The sequence below is a fragment of the Saccopteryx bilineata genome, chromosome 6 (assembly GCF_036850765.1).
Source record: "Saccopteryx bilineata isolate mSacBil1 chromosome 6, mSacBil1_pri_phased_curated, whole genome shotgun sequence".
Taxonomy (NCBI): domain Eukaryota; kingdom Metazoa; phylum Chordata; class Mammalia; order Chiroptera; family Emballonuridae; genus Saccopteryx; species Saccopteryx bilineata.
This window is the reverse complement of record NC_089495.1, coordinates 113,978,416-114,002,129: the sequence shown is the minus strand read 5'-3', so window position 1 is coordinate 114,002,129 and position 23,714 is coordinate 113,978,416. Positions and strand designations below refer to the sequence as shown.

Here is a 23,714-nt window from a genome sequence, read left to right as displayed (position 1 = left end):
ATATCACAGCACACTGCATGCACATATGTCAGCTGGCCTTCACATTACCTGGTGTGAATCAGAGCTAGAAAAGCTGGTGCAAAAATGCTGATACCCCTGGCTTCTACTATAGTTATGGAAATTAACTGCCTTTGACTCTGACCCAGGAATCTTGTGCAAATAGGATAAAAATCTCACTCTTTAGTCTTGGCAATGGACCTCTCTACAACATAAACAGCTGGTTTCACCTACAGTGATGAGAGAAAGAGATGAACACATAAGCCACTGTGACCCTGATAACCTAATTTCAGAAATGACATACCATCATTTTTACCATATTCTGTTGGTCATGCAAACCAACCCTAATACAATACACAAGATAATTGACTATAAAAGGGTACAAAGGCCAGGAGGCAGGGATTAATGGGAGCCATGTCAAAGACTGATTACCAAATACTGTCAGAATTTTGTTTTCCCTAAATGTATCTATAAAGCAACACACTTCTAATCAATATCCCAAAAAGCTTTTTTAAACCAGAAATTAGCAAAACAATTTTAAAATGTGTATGGAGGCCCTTGCTGGTTGGCTCAGCGGTAGAGCATCGACCTGGCGTGCAGGAGTCCCGGGTTCAATTCCCGGCCAGGGCACACAGGAGAAGCACCCATCTGCTTCTCCACCCCTCCCCCTCTCCTTCCTCTCTGTCTCTCTCTTCCCCTCCCGCAGCCAAGGCTCCACTGGAGCAAAGTTGGCCCAGGCACTGAGGATGGCTCTATGGCCTCTGCCTCAGGTGCTAGAGTGGTTCTGGATGCAACAAAGCAAAGCCCCAGAGTGGCAGAGCATCGCCCCCTGGTGGGCATGCCAGGTGGATCCCGGTCGGGCACATGCGGGAGTCTGTCTGACTGCCTCCTCGTTTCCAACTTCGGAAAAATGAAAAAAAAATGTGTATGGAAATTCTAAGGAACTAGACTGGCTCAAACAATGTTAGAGGATTCACAATATTTGATTCCAAGGCTTATGGCAGTAGTTCTCAAAGTGTACACCAGGGCGCACTAGTGTGCATAGGATATTTCCAGGTGTGCTCTATGGTATTCCAGGGAAATATGTGCCTGTTGGGGACCAAAAAAACCAACAGGGTTTTTAGAGTTTAGGTTTTGGGGGACAGAGGGGTGGGGAATTGGCTGTAAGCTGACAGTCTGCCCAACCCCCCACCTCACTTGCCTGATTAGGTTGCAAAAGGCTATTAAGCTGTGGTGCTGGATTGTTTACTACCTCCCATGTTCCCCAGAAAGACTGGAGGTAAGTTTCTTCTATCCTTTGGTGTAAAGTTAAGATGTTCTGCACTCAACACAATTAAAAGCAAAAAGAGAGGAATTCTTCAATGTATTGACAAGGAAATGAGTTTGCCTTTCAAATATATGCCCAAACATTTAAGAAATCGCTAGGACACATCAGGCTCATGTTTCTCATAAACACAAGAATGAAAAAACTTAACACATTCACTCCAGGACCTGCCAAATTTACTAAATCTTACTAAGAATGTATCTATAAATATAAAAAGATAACTTTTTCGTTGTTTTTTTTACCCCTTTTTTAAGAATTCTAAAAAACATAAAAAATGTAAAATAAAAAACGTTTTTTAATGTCAGAATTTAATTGTCATATTTTGTTTAATTACCATAAAAGCATGCTTCTTTTTCTTTAATATTTGACTTAATTACTATAACATATTTCTCAGAAATTTGTATATAGTGTGCCTACAATTATTTGTAGGATTTTAAATGCGCCCCGACTTCAAAAAGTTTGAGAACCACTGGCTTATAGTAATAGAGACATTAAGATACTGGCACAGGAGAAACAATCAGATCAATGAACACCATGAATCCAGAAAAAAAAATCCATACATATAAATTCAAATTCTAGACAAAAACACAAAGGTAATTCAGTACTGGAAAGGAAAGGTTTTCAAACAATGGTGTTAGAATTAAATAAGTATACTTTTAAAAATAAACCTCAACCTCTACTTCACACCATCCACAATTATTTAAGATGGAGCACAGTCTTATATGTAAAAGTTAAGACCATGAAACTTCTAAAAGAAATTATATGTACATGATTTTGGGGTAAGCAAAAGATTCCTAGAACTCAAAAAGCATAATCTATTAAATAAAAAACCAATTAATTAGGCCATCAAAATTAAAAATGTCAGCTCATCAAAATATACCATTATGAAAAGAAAACACAAACTACAAACTAGGAGAAAATATTTCCAGTGCCTGATCTGTCAGTGAATTTCTATTGATACAGTCAGTCAGCCCTCCATATCCATGGGTTCCACCTTCCCAGATTCAACCAATTGTGCATTGAAAATATTGGAAAAAATGTTGTATTGTTGCTGACATGGATTATACAATTAAGCCTATAATGGTTGTACTGTACTGTACATATACACTTTTTTCTTGTCCTCATTCTAAATACAGTATAACAACTATCTACACATAACATTTACATTGTAATTAGGTATTATAATTAGCCTAGAGATTATTTAAAGCACACAGGAAGATATGCGTAAATTACATGCAACTGCTGGGCCATTTTACATAAGGGACTTGAGCATCGCATATCTGGGTATTCACAGGGGTCCTGCAACCAATCCCCCACAGATACCGAGGACAACTATATAGTAAGAATTCTTATACATCAATAAAAGTTTTTTAATATTAAAAAAACTTAGAGGCATTCATATATATATATATATATATATATATTATACACTGCCAAGAACCCCCCCAAAAAAAACCATAATTAGATACCATTTCATACCCACTAAATGGCTAAAATTAAAAAGACCCATTAGCCAGGTGTTGGCAAGGTTGTAGAGCAATTAGTACTCTCATATATTTACAACATGAGTATAAAATGGAAAACCACTTGGAAAAACTTGTGGTCGTTTCACATAGAGTTAGAGCACACATCTGCCTATGATCCAGCCATTCCAATTCTAGTATTTACTGAAGAGAAATAAAAACACATGTTTGCAGAAAGATCTACACAGGCCTTAATTCTTAACAAGAAAACTGTAAACAACTAATGACATATGCTACTCAGCAATAAAAAATAGTGGTATGTCCCACCTCACGGATGAATCTGGAAGTATATGTTAAGCAAAAGAAGCTAAATGCACAAAAGCACACGTTATATGAACACAGAAGCAAACTAATCTACATTGTTCGAAATCAGAGTGCTGGGGGAGAAAGTGGGGAACTAAATGGAAAAAGTGACCTGGGTACTTTTGGGGGTGAAGAAAATGCTGATACCAAGAACAATGGTAACATGAGTAGAACTGTCACAGCTCATCAAAGTGAACACCTAATGTCTGTCCATTTTAATGTGTTTAATTTACATCTCAACGTAAGTAAAATGCAAATAAATTTTTAGAATGAATTTACAAGCTCATTCTATTAATTTTCCTTTAGTCTTGAGTTGTCCACAAGTATACTTGGTGTACACAAAAACATTTATATGTATGTAAATATCATCTACTATGTGCCAAACACCATTCTGGGGTTTCAAAATAAGTAAAAGTCTGTGCCCTCAAGAAACTAACAAGGGGACACACACTTAAGTAACACACAATGGGAGGGTCTCCATTACAGAGATGTGCATAAGGTCTTGTGAGGAAAAGAAAAGAGTACCATACATAACCTGACAGAGAGATAGGTTTCTGAAAAGACTTTCCATGAAGTCACGGATGAAAAGCAGGACTGTGGACGTGTGGATAAGCAAGAATGGGCCATTATAGGCAGAGAAATAACACATGCAAAGACACAGGGCCAAAGGATCTAAACCGGTGTTTCCCAACGTGGCGCCCGCGCCCCACAGGTGGGCAATTCGATAGTTAAGGGGGGCAATTTGAAAATGGACTCAACACGACTTTAACTCTTTTGCCCCGGGCCATTTAAATGCAATGCTAGAGATCAGTGCCAAATTTAACAAAAAATGCAATTCTTAAATAATTGTGGTAAATAATTATTAAGTATAATTTCGTTTGACAAGACCAAAATATCAACTGGGTGATTGGCGTTGTCAAGTAAACTTCGTCCTGGGTTCACCTCGGAGCGTGCTGTCTGCCGCGGGAACCCCGGACGTTTTAAAAACTCGCTAAACAACGCAGTTATTCTCACCTAATTGGACCATCGCAACTTCTGTAGTGTTTCACATCATTCATTGGTGTTAATTTGAAGTGTCAGTCAAAACTGTTGTAAAAGCTCGTTGATTTAATAAATATACATATATATATTGTATAGATATAATTGGTAAGTATTTGATTTTATTTTTATCACTATTAAACTCTTTATTAAGTACTTCTTGCATCGGGGCTAGAAAGCAATAATATTTTATAAATATTATTGGGGCTATAATAGTGCATGCACGACAATTTTAATTTTAGAAGCATAACTTTCCAGAAAATTTTGTCAAGTGGAAAAAATATAGATACCTTTTGATTTGCGGTGGTAGTGTAGTAAATGTGTTATATACATTTAAATAAATATGAATTTTTAGTATACGTTTACTCTATGTCACATTGGATATATTTTAACACATATTTTAATATTAGTTTTTAATTGATCTTATTTTTATTTCTTATAGCCCACAGTAAAATGAGTGGTGCAAGCAAGAAAAAAACTCGTCAATATTCGGAGGAATATTTAAAATTTGGGTTCATACCTGCTGTTCACGATGAGTGGATTCCTTTTTGTCTTTTATGCCAGCAATGCTTGACCAACGAATCAATGAAACGAGGTCGTCTTGAGGCGCATTTGAAGGCAAAGCATAGTGCTCATATTAATTCAGATTTGAGTTACTTTAAAACTTTAAAGAAAAATTTTGAAAAAAGAACAACATTAAAGTCTCTATTTACTGCTCATACTTCAACTAATAATCGTGTTCTTGAGGCTAGTTATCAAATTTTTTTATTCATCGCTAAAACTGGAGAAAATTACACTATAGGAGAGAATTTAATAAAACCATCAATATCAGTATTTCTTAAAAAGGTTCTTGAAAAAGATGACAAAGATGTAAAAGCTATGCCACTCAGTGACAATACTGTTAGCAGAAGAATAGACGAAATGAGTGAGGATATTGAAAAACAACTTACTGAAAAGCTGAAACAAGAAAATTCTCCTTGCAAATGGATTAATCAACTTTGAGAGACAGTGAGGCAGTATTGATAACTTACGTAAGATATATTGATAAAGGACATTTTGCTGAAGAAATGTTGTTCTGTAAAAGATTAGAAAGCACCACTACCTCCAAAGATATATATAATAAGCTAAAAAACTACTTAGATGTCAATGATATACCAATGAAAAATATAACATCTTGTGCTGCAGATGGTGCTCCCAATATGATGGGCAAGAAAAATGGCTGCTTAAAATTGATGAAAGATGCGAATCCAGAAATGATTCTTGTGCATTGTTATTCATAGGGAAAACTTGGTAGCTAAAAACATCTCGCCTGTTCTGAATGAAGTATTACATACAGTAATAAAGTGTTTTAATGCTATTAAAGCTTGTGCCAAATGTGAGCGTCTTTTCAAGCTATTTTGTGAAGAACAAAATGAAGACCATGTGAGACTTTTACTTCATACTGAAGTAAGATGGCTATCTAAAGGAACTGTTTGAAAAGATTTATGGAACTGTTTGATACTCTTAGTGATTTTTTAAGCGACAAACCTGAAATGAAGTATCTGTTAACAATAGATGGTAAAGCATTTGTGAGTTATTTAGCCGATATCTTTGAAAAACTGAATATATTAAATAAGCAACTTCAAGGAACAAATAAAACTCTTGTCGATGCAAAAGCAAAGATATTTGGTTTCATTACCAATATTGAGTTATGTCAGAAACATATTAACAACAAAAACTTTAAACAGTTTCATTGGCTCCTAAAATGTGAAATAACTGATACCGCTTTACTTGTTATTGTCAATCATTTGAATATTCTATCGGCTGATTTAAAAGAAAGATTTTCTGATTTAAAACAAGTTGATTTCCCAACATGGATGATGCAGCCAATGTTAGTGGATTTGTCTGATATATCAAATATGCAGTATCAAGAAGAACTCGCAGAATTGCAAAATGATGAGTCAGTTAAAGCTTTATTTAATATCAAAGGAGCGATGGCATGGCTTTGTGAGGAAACAGAAATCAAATATCCAAATTCAACCAAATGTGCAAGAAAACTATTGCTACCGTTTCCATCTTCATTTTTAGCTGAATGTGGATTTAGTGCTGTAAATGATTTACTGGTATAAAAAAGAAATCGGCTGGATATAACACAACGTGGAGACTTGAGACTAAAGCTAACCAAATTGGAACCTAATATAAAATCTCTGTGCAGCAAGCATCAAGCGCAAGGATCACACTAAATTAAAATAATAAATTAATACAGAAAAATCTGTATTAAAATTATTTGGAATTTAAATTTCTGTTTTTCATTATATGTTTTGAAATTTTACTTACTGTGTTTTGTTAACAATTTCATAGTGATTTCTTCCTAGAACCTATCATTTATGTTTATTAAGTGAACAAATCAATTTTTTAATGTTAAAAATTATGTATGTTACATAGGGGGGGACATAAAAATTTTAGAAAGGTTAAGGTGGGGCATGGCACAAAAAAGGTTGGGAAACACTTTAAGTAGAGAGGAGCAGTTCAGTGGTTTTTTTGAGTTTAGAGGACCTGTGAAGAAGTAAAAGGAAATGCTATCAGGTATGTAGGTACCATGCTAATGCCAAGGTACCTGGAGTAGAATCAGGAAAGAACCACTGAATACTTGTGTAAGCCAGGAAATGACACATTCAAATCTGCAATTAGAAACATCCCCACTAGCAGTATGAGAAAAAGCCTGGGAGGGCAAATGGAAGCAGAAACCTGTCAGAAGGCAACTGCAGAACAAACAAATCATGCGTACTCTTAGTAAATCAACCAATGACACAGAGGCTGAAGAGAAATTTAAGAATCCCCAAAACTGCCTGATCAAGTGGTGGCGCACTGGATAGAACGTCAGACTAGGATGCGGAAGGACCCAGGTTCGAGACCCCGAGGTCGCCAGCTTGAGCGCGGGCTCATCTGGTTTGAGCAAAAAAAAGTTCACCAGCTTGGACCCAAGGTCACTGGCTCGGGCAAGGGGTTACTCGGTCTGCTAAAGGTCCACAGTCAAGGCACATATGAGAAAGCAATCAATGAACAACTAAGGTGTCGCAATGCGCAACGAAAAAGTAATGATTGATGCTTCTCATCTCTCTGTTCCTGTCTATCCCTCTCTGACTCTCTCTCTGTCTCTGTAAAAAAAAAAAAAAGAATCCCCAAAATGGATTAAAAAAAAATGGGTAAAGATTAAGATCAGACAGTTCCCATTAAAAATAAATTAAAATGGCTCTTAAACATATGACAAGATTCTCAGTTTCACTCATAAGCAAAATGTAAATTAAAACTACACTGCGATACCATTTTTCACCTATCATACTGGCAAAAATCCAAAGTAGTATGATTATACACTGTGTTGGCAAGGGTATAAGGAAAACAAATAGTCTTATATATACATTACTGTAACAACCTCTATGGAGGGCAATTTATTTCAAAATTAGATCTGCTATATTCTTGGACCCACCAATTCCACTTCCAGGAACTTCTATAGACATACCTGCATATATGCAAAATGATATATGGGCTGCTAATGCAGCATTTTTATAAAAGTAAAAACTAGAAACAATCTAACTATCCATCAGTAGGCTAAACTGTGGTACATCAATAAAAATTAACACTGCAGCTGTGGAGAGAGAGCACTGCACACTAGCACTCTCTGTACTAATACAGAAAGATGAAGGATATAATGTTAAGTGAAAAAAGTAAAAGGCAAAACAGTTCAAAGTTTCCAGATTTACGTAGTGTAAAACCTGTGCAAGGGCGGAGGGAGTGAGGCACACTAAACACATTTCTATATGGTTATATTCTTTTAATCCCCAGAAAAACATGCAAGAAATCAGTAACATTTGTAAACTACTTAACTGCTGGAGGAGTCTGAGAACTAGGCAGATGGTGAGACGTTTTACTGTATTTCTTTTTTTCTCTTAGCTTTTTTCCTTTTGAAGTATTGTATATATCATGTAAAAAAAAAAAAGCCTTTGAAAATACTGTAACATTCAGCAGAATTTGGTCACTCATATAATGTAAGAAGTAAAAGAGATGAAGTGGTCAAGATGGCTCCCAGGTTTCTGACTTGATAAAGGATATCTGTGTTACTAACAAGGGTGACGTTAAACAGTAGAGGAAGTCAGCTTAGTTTTTGGACACATTGTACCGGAGGTATGATGTCCAATAGTAAGTACACTAGAAAAAGAGGACAGGAAATCTGAAGGGGGGATATAATATAGCTGTTACAATAAGCCTTGGCGAGGAAAACAGTTATATGAGCCTAATTTATATAGAAGTACTTATTCTATAAACCCAATTAACCCAGGGAATAAACTAAAAAGGCAACTAACAAAGTGACAGTATAAGGCCACATACTCATATTGTTTTTTGTTTTTGCATAGACATCAGACTCTCACTAAAAGCTTATTACATTTAAATAATTTCCCAAGTTCACAACAGATTAGAAACATCAAAAAGGGTGTGGCCTGACTGGTATTGGTGTAATGGATAAAGCATCAACCTGGAACCCTGAAGACTCACCTTCGAAACCCTGAGGTTGCTGGCTTCAGCTCGGGCTGATCCAGCTTGAGTGTGGAAACATAGACATAATCCCATGGTCACTGGCTGGAAGCCCAAGGTTGTTGTTTTGAGCCTGAGGTCACTGACTTGAGCAAGGGGTTACTAGCTCGGCTGGAGCCCCTTACCCCCATGAAGGCAAAAGTGAGAAGCAATCAATGAACAACCAAGTACTAAGGCACCATACGAAGTGTTGATGCTTCTCATCTCTCTCCCTTCCCATCTCTGTCTCTCAAAAAAAAAGTGTGTGGGTATAAGCAACCTGAGGCAATCATTTGACAGCAGCATGAGGCAGCAAAAAGGTGATAATACTACGAATACCTCAAAAATCATAGCTTCTTTCACAGAAGCCAAAGTCCTATATTTCATCATCTAATACCTGGCCAAAATGGTCCCTCCTTCAATAAGTTTTTTGGGTCTTGCACTCGTAGCCTAAAATATAATCAATCAATCTCCTTTCTTCAAACTTTGAATTTCAAATATTTGTCTATACCTTCCTGAAAGCACTATATTCTGCCTTGTTTTATAATCATAACTAGCATTTTATAATACCAGTGTCTTTCCTCTTACTTGAATATATATCTCTGAAAGAAACATTTTTACCATTGTATCTCTTTTAGCACAATTTTTTTTATAATATAGCATGCAAATATCATTTAACGAACAATGATCCATCTTTGCCTTCTCTAAAGCAACGAGAATGAACTTTGCCATAAACAGTCTCCTTGCCCTAAGTTATAATTGGATTTTATTAAATATAGGGAGTCCTCGTGTTACGGCACTGTCGACATACAACACTTTGAGCTTACAATACTTACTCCCATAAAAACTTTTAAAAAAATTAAGACGTGAGAGAAGACAAGATGGTGCTGGAGTAGGAGGACGTACCAACTCCCACCTCCCAGAACCAAAGTGGATTACAAACTAATTTTAAGAACCATCATCTGGAAAAACCAACTTTGGACTAAACTAAGAGGACTCTTCAACCAAGGAACACTGAAGAAGCCACACTGAGACTGGTAGGAAAAGTGGAAACGCAGAGAGGGCTGCCCAGCTCCCCGGAGCAAACGGCAGCCTGAAGAGACTCACGTGGCGGGAAGTGAGTTTAGCAGAGAGGGGAGGGTCCTGAATCCTAGGAACAAAGCCCCAGCCTGCAGCCCCAGAGCCTAGCAGAGGCGTATGGACAGTATTTAGCTGGAAACAAGTCAGGATACTGTTTGTGAGAAAGAGACTGATTTCTCAGACCCAGGATTCTTCTTAAAGGGACCGTGCAGAAAACCTCTCTCACAACCACTCACCCGGGGCTAAGGGAACAGGGAGAGAGGAGAGGACCGGAGTAGCAGGAAGACAGTAGTGAGTCTTAGGGTCTGAGCTGCAGCACCCGCACCCCACGGGCAGCGGTTGGACGCGGAGGCACAGTTCTGTCAGCAGGGGCGGAAGCCTGCTGGCCACCACTGGGCCCAGGTGTGATCTCTGTCTTGCCCAGCTGGGGAGGAGTAGGCATGCAAAAGTGGTCAAGCCCAGCTGCGGGCCGCCTGTAATCCAGCCTCTGGGAGAAGAGCAGGAACCCTGGAAGGAGTGGAGACAAGCCCTTGAGCAAGGGCACAGGAGCCCTGCCTTGCCCAGTCGACGGAACCAAGGCTTCTGGCCTGACTTGGGAGCCAGCTCCTCCTGCGGGGGTGGAGCCAAAAGCCCAGAACAGGCAGAGTCCCGCTACTGAGCGTGGGCATGCAGTCCCGCCCGGACTGTGGAGCCAAGGCTTGCAGCCCTCCCACGAGAGGGCTCCTCCTGCAAGGGTGGGGCAAAAGCCTGGAAACAGGCAGAGACCCGCAACTAAGCAAAGGTGCTCCTCACTGTCCTCAGGGCCAAGCATAACACCAAGGCGAAGGCCAAGGCCACCAAGGCTTGTATACCCGAGCACGTGATCACAGCCACCCCAAGAAGTAAAGGCAGAAACCACAGCAACAGCCCCAGTGGGAAGGCACTGGCAATGCCCATACCCAAACGCCCTAGGCAGCAACAACAGAGGGGGGGGTGGGCTTGCAGACAGACCAGACCTAGGAAACAGAGGCCACACCCAGTGGACTCCAGTGGCCAAGACCTTCTTTTATACAGAGAAGATGAGAAAGCAGAGAAATGCCACACAAATAAGTCAAGAGAAATCCCTAGAAAAGGACCTGCATGAATCAGATATAACCAAATTACCAGATGCAGAGATTAAAATAATTATTAGGATGCTCAAAGATATTAGAACAACAATAGATGGTCATTATGAACACCTAAATAAAGAGATATAAAAATAGATATTGAAATAATAAAAAAGAATCAGTCAGAAATGACAAATACAATATCAGAAATGAAGAACACAATGGAAGGAATTAAAATAAGGATGGATGAAGCTGAGAATCGAATGAGCGAGTTAGAGGACACGATAAATAAAGGCACGGAAGCAGAGAAGAAAAAAGAAAAGAGACTCAAAAAGTGGAGGAAACTCTAAGACAGCTCTGTGACAACATGAAGAGAAATAACATCCGCATCATAGGGGTTCCTGAAGAAGAAGAGAAAGAACAAGGGATAGAGACTTTGTTCAAGTATATCAGGCATCCCCAAACTACGGCCCACGGGCCGCATGTGGCCCCCTGAAACCATTTATACAGCTCCCGCCGCACTTCCGGAAAGGGGCACCTCTTTCACTGGTGGTCAGTGAGAGGAGCACTGTATGTGGCGGCCCCCCAACGGTCTGAGGGACAGCAAACTGGCCCCCTGTGTAAAAAGTTTGGGGACTCCTGAAGTATCAATATATCATAGATGAAAACTTCCCTCAATTAAGGCAGGAAAACATCTCACATGTTCAACAAGCTCAGAGAACTCCATTAAAGAGAAACCCAAAGATATCAACACCAAGACACATCATAATTAAAATACCAAAACTAAGTGATAAAGAGAAAATATTAAAAGCTGCTAGAGAAAAAAAAGACTATCACCTACAAAGAAGCCCCCATAAGGATGACTTCCGACTTCTCAACATAAACACTTGAGGCCAAAGGGAATGGCAAGAAATATTCAAAGTAATGCAGAACAAGAGCCTACAACCAGGACTACTTTATCCAGCAAGACTATCGTTTAAAATTGAAGGAGAAATAAAAAGCTTTCCAGACAAAAAAAAAACTCAAGGAATTCACTACAACCAAACCAAGGCTGCAAGAAATGCTAAGGGGCCTGTTGTAAACAGATCAAAGAATAAAAAGAATATAGCAAAAGGGGAATACAATTTTAAAGAATAAAATAGCAATAAACAATTACATATCAATAATAACCTTAGATGTAAATGGATTAAATGATCCGATCAAAAGACATAGGGTAGCTGCGTGGATAAGAAAACAGGACCCGTACATATGCTGTCTACAAGAGACACACCTCAAAAAAAAGATACACATAGACTGAAGATAAAAGGATGGAAAAAAATATTTCACGCAAATTGAAATAAAAAAAAAGCTGGGGTAGCAATACTTATATCAGACAAAATGGACTTTAAAACAAAGACTATAGTAAGAGATAACGAAGATCACTACATAATGATAAAGGGAGCAATCCAACAGGAAGATATAACCATTATAAATATCTATGCACCTAATATAGGAGCACCTAAATATATAAAGCAGACTTTGATGGATTTAAAACGAGAGATCAATAGCAATACTATAATAGTAGAAGATTTCAATACCCCACTAACATCACTAGATAGATCCTCAAGAAAGAAAATTAACAAAGGAACAGCAAACTTAAAGGACATACTAGATCAACTCAATTCAATAGATATCTTCAGAACCTTTCACCCTAAAGCAGCAGAATATACATTCTTTTCAAGTTCCCATGGTACATTCTCTAGAATAGACCACATGTTAGGGCACAAAAGCAGTCTCAACAAATTTAAGATGATTGAAATCATATCGAGCACTTTCTCTGATCACAATGGCATAAAACTAGAAATCAACCACAACAGAAAAACTAAAAAATACGCAAACACTTGAAACTAAATAGCATGTTATTAAATAACGAATGGGTAAACAATAAGATCAAAGAAGAAATTAAAAAATTCCTAGAAACAAACGATAATGAGCATACATCAACTCGAAATTTATGAGACACAGCAAAAGCAGTTCTGAGAGGGAAGTTAACAGCATTACAGGCATACCTCAAGAAGCTAGAAAAAACTCAAATAAACAACTTGACCCTATATCTAAAAGAAACCCTATATCTAAAAGAACTAGAAAAAGGACAGCAAGTAAAGCCCAGAGGTAGTAGAAGGAAGGAAATAATAAAGATCAGAGCAGAAATAAATGACATAGAGGCTAAAGAAACAATACAGAGGATCAATGAAACCAGGAGCTGGTTCTTTGAAAAGGTAAACAAGACCGATAAACCTTTAACCAGACTCACCAAGAAAAAAAGAGAGGGGACTCAAATAAATAAAATTAGAAACTAGAGTGGAGAAATAACAACTGACACAACAGAAATACAAAATACTGTAAGAAAATACTATGAAGAACTAACTGTATGCCAAAAAAACTAGACAACCTAGATGAAATGGACAAATTCCTTGAAACATATCCTCTTCCAAAAATTAAAATCAGAAAACTTAAACACGCCAATTACAACAAATGAGATTGAAACAGTTATCAAAAAGCTCCCAGAAAAGAAAAGTCCTGGGCCTGATGACTTCACAAGTGAATTCTACCAACTGTTCAAAGAAGAACTAACTCCTATCCTTTTCAAGCTATTTCAAAAAATTCAAGAGGAAGGAAGACTTCCAAGTTCCTTTTATGAGGCGAATATAATTCTGATTCCAAAACCAGGCAAAAACAACACAAAGAAAGAAAATTATAGGCCAATATCCCTGAAGAATTTAAATGCTAAAATCCTCAACAAAATATTAGCAAACTGGATCCAGCAATATATGAAAAAAATCATACATCAGGATCAAGTGGAATTTATTCTTGGGAGGCAAGGCTGGTACAATATTTGTAAATCAATCAATGTGATTCATCACATAAACAAAAGGAAGGATAAAAACCACATGATAATTTCAATAGATGCAGAAAAAGCATTTGATAAAATCCAGCACCCAGTCATGATCAAAACTCTCAGCAAAGTGGGAATACAGGGAACATACCTCAACATGATAAAGGCCATCTATGACAAACCTACAGCCAACATCATACTCAATGGGCAAAATTTAAAAGCAATCCCCTTAAGATTAGGAACAAGGCAAGGGTGCCCCCTTTTACCACTCTTATTCAACATAGTTTTGGAAGTCCTAGCCACAGCGATCAGACAAGAAAAAGAAATAAAAGGCATCCAAATTGGAAAAGAAGAAGTAAAACTATCATTATTTGCAGATGATATGATATTGTATATAGAAAACCCTAAAGTCTCGGTCAAAAACTACTAGACCTGATAAATGATTTCAGCAAGGTGGCAGGATATAAAATTAATACTCAGAATTCAGAGGCATTTTTATACACTAACAATGAACAGTCAGAAAGAGAAATTAAGGAATCAATCCCCTTTACCATTGCAACCAAAAAAATAAAGTACTTAGGAATAAATTTAACCAGGGAGATTAAAGACTTGTACTCAGAAAATTATAAAACATTGATAAAAGAAATCAGGGAAGATACAAACAAGTGCAAGTGTATACCGTGCTCATGGTTAGGAAGAATAAACATCATTAAAAGGTCTATATTACCCAAAGCAATTTATAAATTCAATGCAATACTGATTAAAATACCAATGACTTACTTCAAAGATATAGAATACATATTCCAAAAATTTATATGGAACCAAAAGGGAACACAAATAACCTCAGCAATCTTGAAAAGAAAGACTAGAGCGGGAGGTATCACACTTCCGGATATCAAGTTATACTACAAGGCCATTGTACAAAACAGCCTGGTACTAGCATAAGAACAGGCATTTAGATCAATGGAACAGAACTGAGAACCCAGAAATAAACCCATACCTTTATGGACAACTGATATTTGACAAAGGAGGTAAGAGCATACATTGGAGTAAAGACAGCCTCTTCAAAAAATGGTGCTGGGAAAACTGGAAAGCTACCTGCAAAAAAATGAAACTAGACCACCGACTTACACCATTCACAAAAATAAACTCAAAAAGGATAAAAGACTTAAATGTAAGCCATGAAACCGTAAGCATCTTAGAAGAAAACATAGGCAGTAATCACTCTGACATTTCTCGCAGCAATATATTTGCCGATTTATCTCCATGGGGCAGTGAAATAAAAGACAGGATAAACAAATGGGACTATATCAAACTAAAAAGCTTCTGCACAGCTAAAGACAATAAGAACAGAATAAAAAGACAAACTACACAATGGTAGAACATATTTGACAATGCATCTGATAAGGGGTTAATAATCAAAATTTATAAAGAACTTGTAAAATTTAATACAAAGAAGACAAACAATCCAATCCAAAAATGGACAAAAGAAATGAATAGACACTTCTCCAAAGAGGACATACAGATGGCCAATAGGCATATGAAAAAATGCTCAACATCACTAATCATTAGAGAAATGCAAATTAAAACCACAATGAGATATCACCTCACAGCAGTCAGAATGGTGCTCATCAACAAAACAACACAGATTAAGTGCTGGTGAGGGTGTGGAGAAAAGGTGGGAATGCAGACTGATGCAGCCACTGTGGAAAACAGTATGGAGATTTCCTCAAAAAATTGAAAATCGAACTGCCTTTTGACCCAGCTATCCCACTTTTAGGAATATAGCCCAAGAACACCATAGCACTGCATGAAGAGAAGAAATGCACCCCTATGTTTAGAGCAGCATTGTCCACAATAGCGAAGATCTGGAAACAGCCCAAGTGTCCGTCAGAGGACGAGTGGATTAAAAAGCTTTGGTCATATATACTATAGAATACTACTCAGCCATAAGAAATTATGACATCGGATCATTTACAACATGGATGAACCTTGATAACATTATACTAAGCGAAATAAATCAGAAAAAACTAAGAACTATATGATTCCATACATAGATGGGACATAAATATGAGACTCAGAGACATGGGCAAGAGTGTGGGGGTTACAGGGTGGGGGGGGGGGGTAGAAGGAGCGGGATGGGGGAGGGAGGGGCACAAAGAAAACCAGTTAGATGGTGACAAAAGACAATTGGATTTTGGGTGATGGGAATGCAGCATAAGCAAATGGCAAAATAACCTAGAGCTGTTTTCTCTGAACATATGTACCCTGATTTATCAATGTCACTTCATTAAAATTAATCAAAAAAAAGTTGAGATGTGTTTCAACTTACACCATTAGCATCGTACTTACAGACTACGTGGAAGAACTAGTTTGGTTGCACGTAGTGGAATACACAGTACAGTGTACAGTACAGTATATTTATGTCCCATCCCTTTTTCTGTGGCTTAGTTGTATTTTTATGGTTTACGATTTTACAACTGTGTTAGGATGGACAGGTAAGTGACTTAGACTAGGGTGTGTTTTAACTTACACCAAAATTCAGGTTGTCACTGTCGTAGGAACAGAACTGTATTATAACTCAAGGACTCCATACTTACACATTTGGTACCACGGTAAGCATTTGGCCTGGCTTATGTAATGAGATAAAGGGTGATGGAAAGTGACAAAGGGGTTTCATTTTTGGAAGACAAAAATATTCTATAATCAGTTTGTGGTGAAAGTTATACAAACCTGTGAATGTATTAGAAAACAATGAATTACATATGTTCAGTAAGTAACTTATGGTATGCAAATTATATCTCAATAAATCTGTTTTTAAAAATGGGATAGTATACTATAATCCCCACTTTACAACTTAGAAAACAGGCTTGGGTAACTTGCCTACAGTGACACAGATAGCTCAGGACAGATACAGGATAAAAACCCATGCAGTCCTGACTTACGTTACACCGGAAAGGTAGGGGAAAAGTCAAAAGCGTTTAAAGAAAGGTACCAAAGACAGAGGAGAGAAAAAACAAAACTCAGTAAGAGCTAAATTTCAAAGCTTGTCATTTTGAGCATAAGATTACATGAAAGATTACTACTGCATGATTGCTATCATAAAGCTGGTGGATAGACCTAATGAGGCGCGCTGGGGGTTACCGCAGGCTTCTGGGAGTAAGTAGCTCTGCCTAGACCAGGCGTCCCCAAACTTTTTACACAGGGGGCCAGTTCACTGTCCCTCAGACTGTTGGAGGGCCAGACTATAAAAGAAACTATGAACAAATTCCTATGCACACTGCACATATCTTATTTTAAAGTAAAAAAACAAAACGGGAATAAATACAATATTTAAAATAAAGAACAAGTAAATTTAAATCAACAAACTGACCAATATTTCAATGGGAACTATGCTCCTCTCGCTGACCACCAATGAAAGAGGTACCCTTCCAGAAGTGCGGCGGGGGCCGGATAAAAGGCCTCAGGGGGCCGCATGTGGCCCGCGGGCCGTAGTTTGGGGACCCCTGGCCTAGACTATGGTTTCTCAGCCTCGGCACTACTGTATTGACATTTGGGCCCAGATAATTTTGTCATGGAGGGCTTTCCTAAACACTGTAGGATGTTTAGCAACATCCTTGGCCTCTACTTACTAAATTAGATGCCAGTGGCACCAATTTATCCCCTCACCCCAGTTTTAACAACCAGAGTATCTCCAGACATTGTCAAATGGAGACAGACAAGATCCTTTTTTTTAACAGCTTTGTGATATCTTTGAAATATAAATACTGTATATATTTAAAGTATACAACATGACATTTTGATATATGTGTGCATTATAAAAAGATAGCCACAGTCAAGCTAATTATCAATATCTTTTTTTTTTTTTTTTTGTAATCAAATGAGAGACAGGGAGGCGTAGAGATCGACTCCCCCATGTGCCCTGGCCGGGATCCAACCAGCAACCCCCATCTGGGGCTGATGTTCTGCCCATCTGGAGCCACTCTTCCATTGCTCGGCAACCAAGCTATGGCAGTGCCTGAGATGAGCCCATGGAGCCATGCTCAGCATTGGGGCCAACATGCTCATTCAAGCCATGGCTGCCGGAAGGGAAGAGAAGGGGGGCGGAGAAGCAAATGAGTGTTTCTCCTGTGTACCCTGACTAGGAATCAAACCTGGGACTTACATACACTGAGCTGATGCTCTACCGCTGGGCCAACCTGCCAGGACCAACATCTCTACATAGTTACCATGATAGTAGTGGTGGGGGGTGGGAAGGGTGTAACAGACAAGGCCTTTTAAACCAATCACCTCCCAAGACTAGTTTAAAAAAAAAACCTCATTTCATAAAAAAATGTAAAGCTGAGGTTAGGGACAGCATGTAGGGATTAAACAGAGTGAAGGATTAAATAGAGTGAAAATCCATCCAACATCCCCAGATTTCTATGCAGTTCAGCCCATAAGGCCTCTGACACTCTAGCAGAATATAATTACTAAAGATTAGTAAACAGATGTAAAAAATGCTAGAGAAAAGAGCTGCTCCCTTTGACTAATATGGAGAAAAAGTATCCCTCATCTCTGGGGGAACTGAAAAACCAAGGTCAAGGTTGCCAACCTGCCAGGGAAAAGGAGCAAATCTAAGGACAGTCTATATAAAAATGAAATGACAATTGGGGGCAGGAGGAGAGAGAGGTGAGTCAGTAGGAGATAGAGCTGAGTCTATACAAAATTTGCCCTGACTCTCAAATCTCTTTCCTTGTCTTTTCTCCTGTTAACATTTTAGCCTCTCCATGCAGAGCTTTGTTCCCTTGTCAAGACACCATGGTCTCCAAACTCTTACTCCTCTCTGTAAGTTCCATTCCCATCAGGTCATTTTAGATGAGGGGGTCTGGGGTGGGGACACAAGTAAATTAAGCTACGCGATCCAAAGTATATGCTGCAATGATTCTCTGTCCAACAAGCACATTTTGCTCATATCAAAAAAATGCAAACCCAAAACAAGATATAAATTTCACATATCAAATTGTCAAAAAAATGTAAAGTTTAATAAAGTCCAATACCAGTGCGCATGTAACAGGCATACTCATATACTGCTGGTTAGTGTAAATTGTTAGCACCCAAGGATCACTTAAAAGGAGTCAGAACAAACGATACATCCATATAATAAATTACTCTAATTTTTAAAATGTTTACCTATATATGCCAATATGAAAAAATAGCTCTATAACATTAACTAGGGAAAACAGTAAAATGCAGTTTAAAAGTAAACAGTCTGATATAATACAATTAATGTAAAATATTTTGAAAAGTAACCTTTCTGGAAACAGTTACCAGTAATAGTGAGTTACCTTTTAAGATGCTCTAACCAACTGAGCTACCTGGTCAAGACTAGAATTTTTTACAATATACATGTATAACTTCTAATTTAAAATACATAATGCTTTAATATACTCTATTTCCCCAAACCTTAACCACTACTCTCATCACCAACTCTGCAACCCCCAGGCCAACCAAATATCTGAAGGCAGAATTTCCAGTACCACGGGATATACTTTTGGATATATATCTGGGGCTTTTCTTTAAATCTTTTCACTTCTTTCTCTAAGACCTTCTAGGATATAAAAGAGAAAAAGAATCCCTATACTTTTCTTTCACAATTTCACTCCCCTATTAAAAAAAAAACACAATTTCACTCCCCATATTAAAAAAAAAAAAATGCTACCCTTGTAGAATCACTTAACAGCAGGGATTGCATTCTGGTTTTTCTCAGTTCTCATCAGCGAGGCGCAGGTGGTTAACCACGACTCTAAACTTCCATAGGGCAGGATCTCAGTCCTGGTTACTGCATCACCCATGGTACAATATGTATATGGAAGCTTAGTTATTTGTTCATTATAACTGAACCTGTCCAGAACATTCCCTGTCAGAGAGACACATCCCCGTCTAAACCAAGTATTTCTAATTACTACTTATGATTAATGTCTAATCATTACAGAATAACTATTATGAATATTCTTAATATCTCAGATGAATAGCTTTAAGATTTAAACAACTAAATTTTACTCCTCTGAGTTTAATCTTCATGATTTTCTCACTGTGGATGATCACCATGTTAACTACAACAGTAACTGTTTCAAAGCAGCAAACTTATCCTTACTTTTGAACTAATTTGTGAGAAAGTTTTAAAACCTCTATCTAGTATGGGGGAAAATGGGTATAATCAGGTGGTTCATAACAGTACAGTGTGAGGAAAGAGATGACCTCTAAGATGGAAGGAGAGAGAATTGTGAACCATTAACAAGTTCTTAAAAAGGCTTTAAAAGTAAATACATTCTCACAGAAATTACTGAGTTTATTTTTAGGGGTGGTTTTTTTTTTAAGTTTATTGATTTTAGAGAGAGGATAAAACCCGCACCTTGGCATACAGAGATGCTCTAAACCAACTGACCTACCCAGCCAGGACCTGGGTTTACTTTTAAACTATTGTTAGAATTTTTAATATTCTCAAACCAAATACCTATTGTAATTTCAAGTGACAAATGACTTACAAAGCAAATTGTTTAAAACACACACACACCTCATATATCACATACGTCTTATAACAAAAGAAAGTTTGATACCATCTTTTCCAAATTACTCTGGCTTATCAATTTTACAAAGAATAAATAAATGGCAAGTCAAGTGTTACACAATCGAAGAGCACACAGCTCCAGGAGACAGAGACATGCAAGAGGTTATCTTCTGAGACAACTTAAGTAGACTGAATCCTGAACAGAAATTATTAAAACCAGGCTCTGAAACAGATGGTTAACCTTGAAGCTTTATTTCTCAGTTGAATGAATGAATGAATGAATGGATGGATGGATGAATGAAAAGGGGAGAAGAGGATGGAGAAGAACACACTACCTGGCTATAATTTTAAATACTGCTTAAATCCTAAATAAAATAATGCAGACTATGGGGAAGCTTCTAAACTTCCAAGAGGAAGGGCGGCCACAATGCCACATGAATATGACTCTGACTTTCAATAAATCAATTATATGACAATATAAACCTAATTCTCATGTACTTAAGTGAGCTGGACATCATGTTTAATTTTTCTTGTAGCTAACACTAACAACGGAAACACACAGATTTTTTTATTTTCTAATATAAATACAATACTTGTCATCCAAGCTAAATCACAGTGAGCATTCCTATTAGTTCTAGGAACATATATGATCAAAAAAAGTAGTACTGAGGAACCAAAGGACAATCCTAATTCTCCTCCGGGGAGAAAACAAAAGAACACAAGCTCCTAAAATACTCCCCTCCTCACAGAGCATTTATTCTACCATACCAATCTTCAGCAGGGCATGGCCTGTCTAATACAGGGTATCACTTTATTTTATGCTTAACAAATTACTGATAAACCTAGTCCTCAAAATCTCCCTCTTTGTGACGGTTAAAACTACAGAGCACTTTTAAATAAAATTTAAAAATAACAACTTTATCCAACAGCCAACTTGGCAAAACTACATGTCCAATAAGCTTAATACAAACCATCTCATGATGAGAATCAGCTCCCCACATTTTTACCTACTTTAATTCTTGGGGAAAGTGAGGGAAAAGAAAGACATACCAGACAGAAATAAAAGCTGCAGGAAGAACAAAAGCTGCTGTGAAAGCAGAGTTAACAGAAGGAGAATCACCCTCAACAAAACGGGAGAAAATTAAAAAGGGGGCACAAAAGTCATCTTTAAAAAAAGGTCAACCCAAACACTACCTTGTCATTTAAAGTACACCGTTAAGAAAAACCCAGTAAAGCGGAGGATAACTATTACACCATAAAAAGGCAATAAATAAACAACTACTTCAATAATCAAAGAGACTCTAAAGTGCACCTTTTCTATATACAATGTATATTTGTACATTTATTTCGAAGGAATGTTTTGACTTAAGATGTTGAGAATAAATATATCTTAACTAAGAAGACCCATGTTGAACCTTTTACCTACATAATCACCACTCTACACTTTGAGTTTTCTGCTATCACCAGGTGATACAAGGTTATTCCACAAACTGACCTGCGTACACCACAGGAATGCTCATTTTACTGACTCGAAAACTGCTAACATGCCCCACATAAGTACTTCATAGATTAAGAAGCGTCCTTTCTAGCCCTTATTTTGCTTAATACCACTTTTGTATTTTTAGCTATTTTACAATATTTGACTAGTGCACGAGTTAATACAGAAAATGTTCTATCTTATAACTTGATTTACATGCAGTGACTGAGAACAATGGTTATATTACCCTTCCAGTTTTAAACGATTATGATTTGTCCACAGTTCATCTTTTATAAACACACTCGAGTTTTTAGAGGTTATCAGACATTAGAAGACTCCTAAATCACTACTCAGGACAGCAGATCACTCCTGGGAATAAAGGGCTGTCTCCCAAGTTTGTAGAACTACTTGGGAGAGAGTAGTTCTCTAAAACAGGGTAGGTCGATAGGGACAGTACTGACCATAATCATTTTATAATCAGAGTAAGAGAAGAGCGAGAGGTTCGTTCTTCCAAGTAGAAACAAAGGGTTCCCTTTATTGGGTTGGTAAAGATGCTGCTACAAACGGCCGCCGGCCGCCAAGCGGACAAGGAGTTGCTCTTTCAAAGACGTCCCGGGGCGGAGCGGGTCCCCGCGGAGCGACGCCGAAAGCGACGAAGCGCCGCATTTCAAGGCTCACATTCACGCCGGCAAATAACTGTCCCGCAGCTGAGCGCGGCTTGCGCATTTACACCCAGTCAGCACTGACAAACAGGGTTTTGTCTCGAAGGCAAACTTTTCAAGTGTCACTAAAATCAGAGAATGCAAAAAGTGTTCACTATCTTCTACTGCACACCCTTCCGTTCCTCGTCGTTTCCACCCCGAAGCTTGCAAAAGGAGAGCTAAAACCGAGCTGTCGCCTAGGACACCTCCGCGGTGCCGGGGTGCCGGGCTCCTGCCCCACCAGGTCCTCAGGTCCCCCGGCACCGGCGCCAGGAGGCGCGTTGCGCGCGCTTTAGCTCCGCCGACTGGCGAGGAACCGCGTAAAAATGTCACCGGGGGCAGCCCGTCTCCCTCACCCGGAGTAGAGGCCGGCGGCGCGGGCGAGGCGCGGGGACCCGGTGGAGGGCGCGAGAAAGACGAGGCCGCCCGCCGCCCGCCGCCAGCTCAGCTCCGCGCGCCTCCAGCGCGGCGCCCGGAAGGGGGACCCTCCAGCGGGACGACTCACCGGGAGCACCGCACCGCCCGCCCCGGGAACCAGCCGCGGCCGCCCGCCGGCGGGGGAGGGGCGGCCCAGCCGGACCCCCGCCCGCGCGCAAGGTCACCGCCCGCCGCCTTCTCCGCCGCGGCGCCCCGGCCCGGGCCAGGGCGGCAAGTTTAATTTCCCGGGGCTGTGGCGGAGTCCGCGGCGCGGACAGAGCGGGGCCGCGGGCCGCCCCACCCCCACCGCCCGGCCGGCCCACGCCCCCGGCCCGCGCTCCGCCGCCCGGCCCCAGCGCCGCCAGGCAGCCGACGGCTGCAGCCCCCGGAGCGCGAGGGCTCGGCTCGCCTGGCGGGCGGCCGGCGTGGAGCCCCGCCAGACACCGCCGCCGTGGCCGGCGCTGAAAAATGGAGCGCGGCGACCAGAAAGGAGAGACGATTTCTTTCCGTTAACTGAATCATTTCTTACCTCCGGGCGTCCGACTCGTTACTCCTCTCCCGCCGCAGCTCTCCGGGATCCTCCACCGCCGCCGCCGCCGCCGCATCCAATCGCCTCCTCCCCCCCTCCCCTTCCGCAGCCAGCCGGGCCGTTCCTCCTCCTCTCCGCTTCAAAATGGCGCCAAGCGCTCTCCGGCGGCTGCTCCAATCGAACCGCCGCGGACAGCACCCGGGGGCAGGCGAAGCGAGGCGTGGGTGCGCAGCGCCCCCTGCCGACCCAACAACCCGCGAGCGCGCG

The 23,714-nt window shown here is 39.6% G+C and overlaps 2 protein-coding genes across 4 annotated transcripts in view; one reads left to right on the top strand and one right to left on the bottom strand.

Annotated features, from left to right (window-relative positions):
* The window catches only part of PDS5B (PDS5 cohesin associated factor B), a 197,835-nt gene extending 174,239 nt beyond the window's left edge, over positions 1 to 23,596 (bottom strand). For 2 of the 3 annotated variants that reach the window (XM_066234439.1, XM_066234438.1), the window contains exon 1: positions 23,448 to 23,572. The gene's annotated coding sequence lies outside the window, so the exon portion shown is untranslated. Of the gene's footprint in view, positions 1 to 23,447 lie in introns of all 3 variants that reach the window. The other variant, XM_066234440.1, reaches the window with a different exon arrangement.
* The window catches only part of SGCG (sarcoglycan gamma), a 454,763-nt gene that overhangs the window by 314,125 nt on the left and 116,924 nt on the right, over positions 1 to 23,714 (top strand). The gene's annotated exons all lie outside the window — the stretch shown is intronic.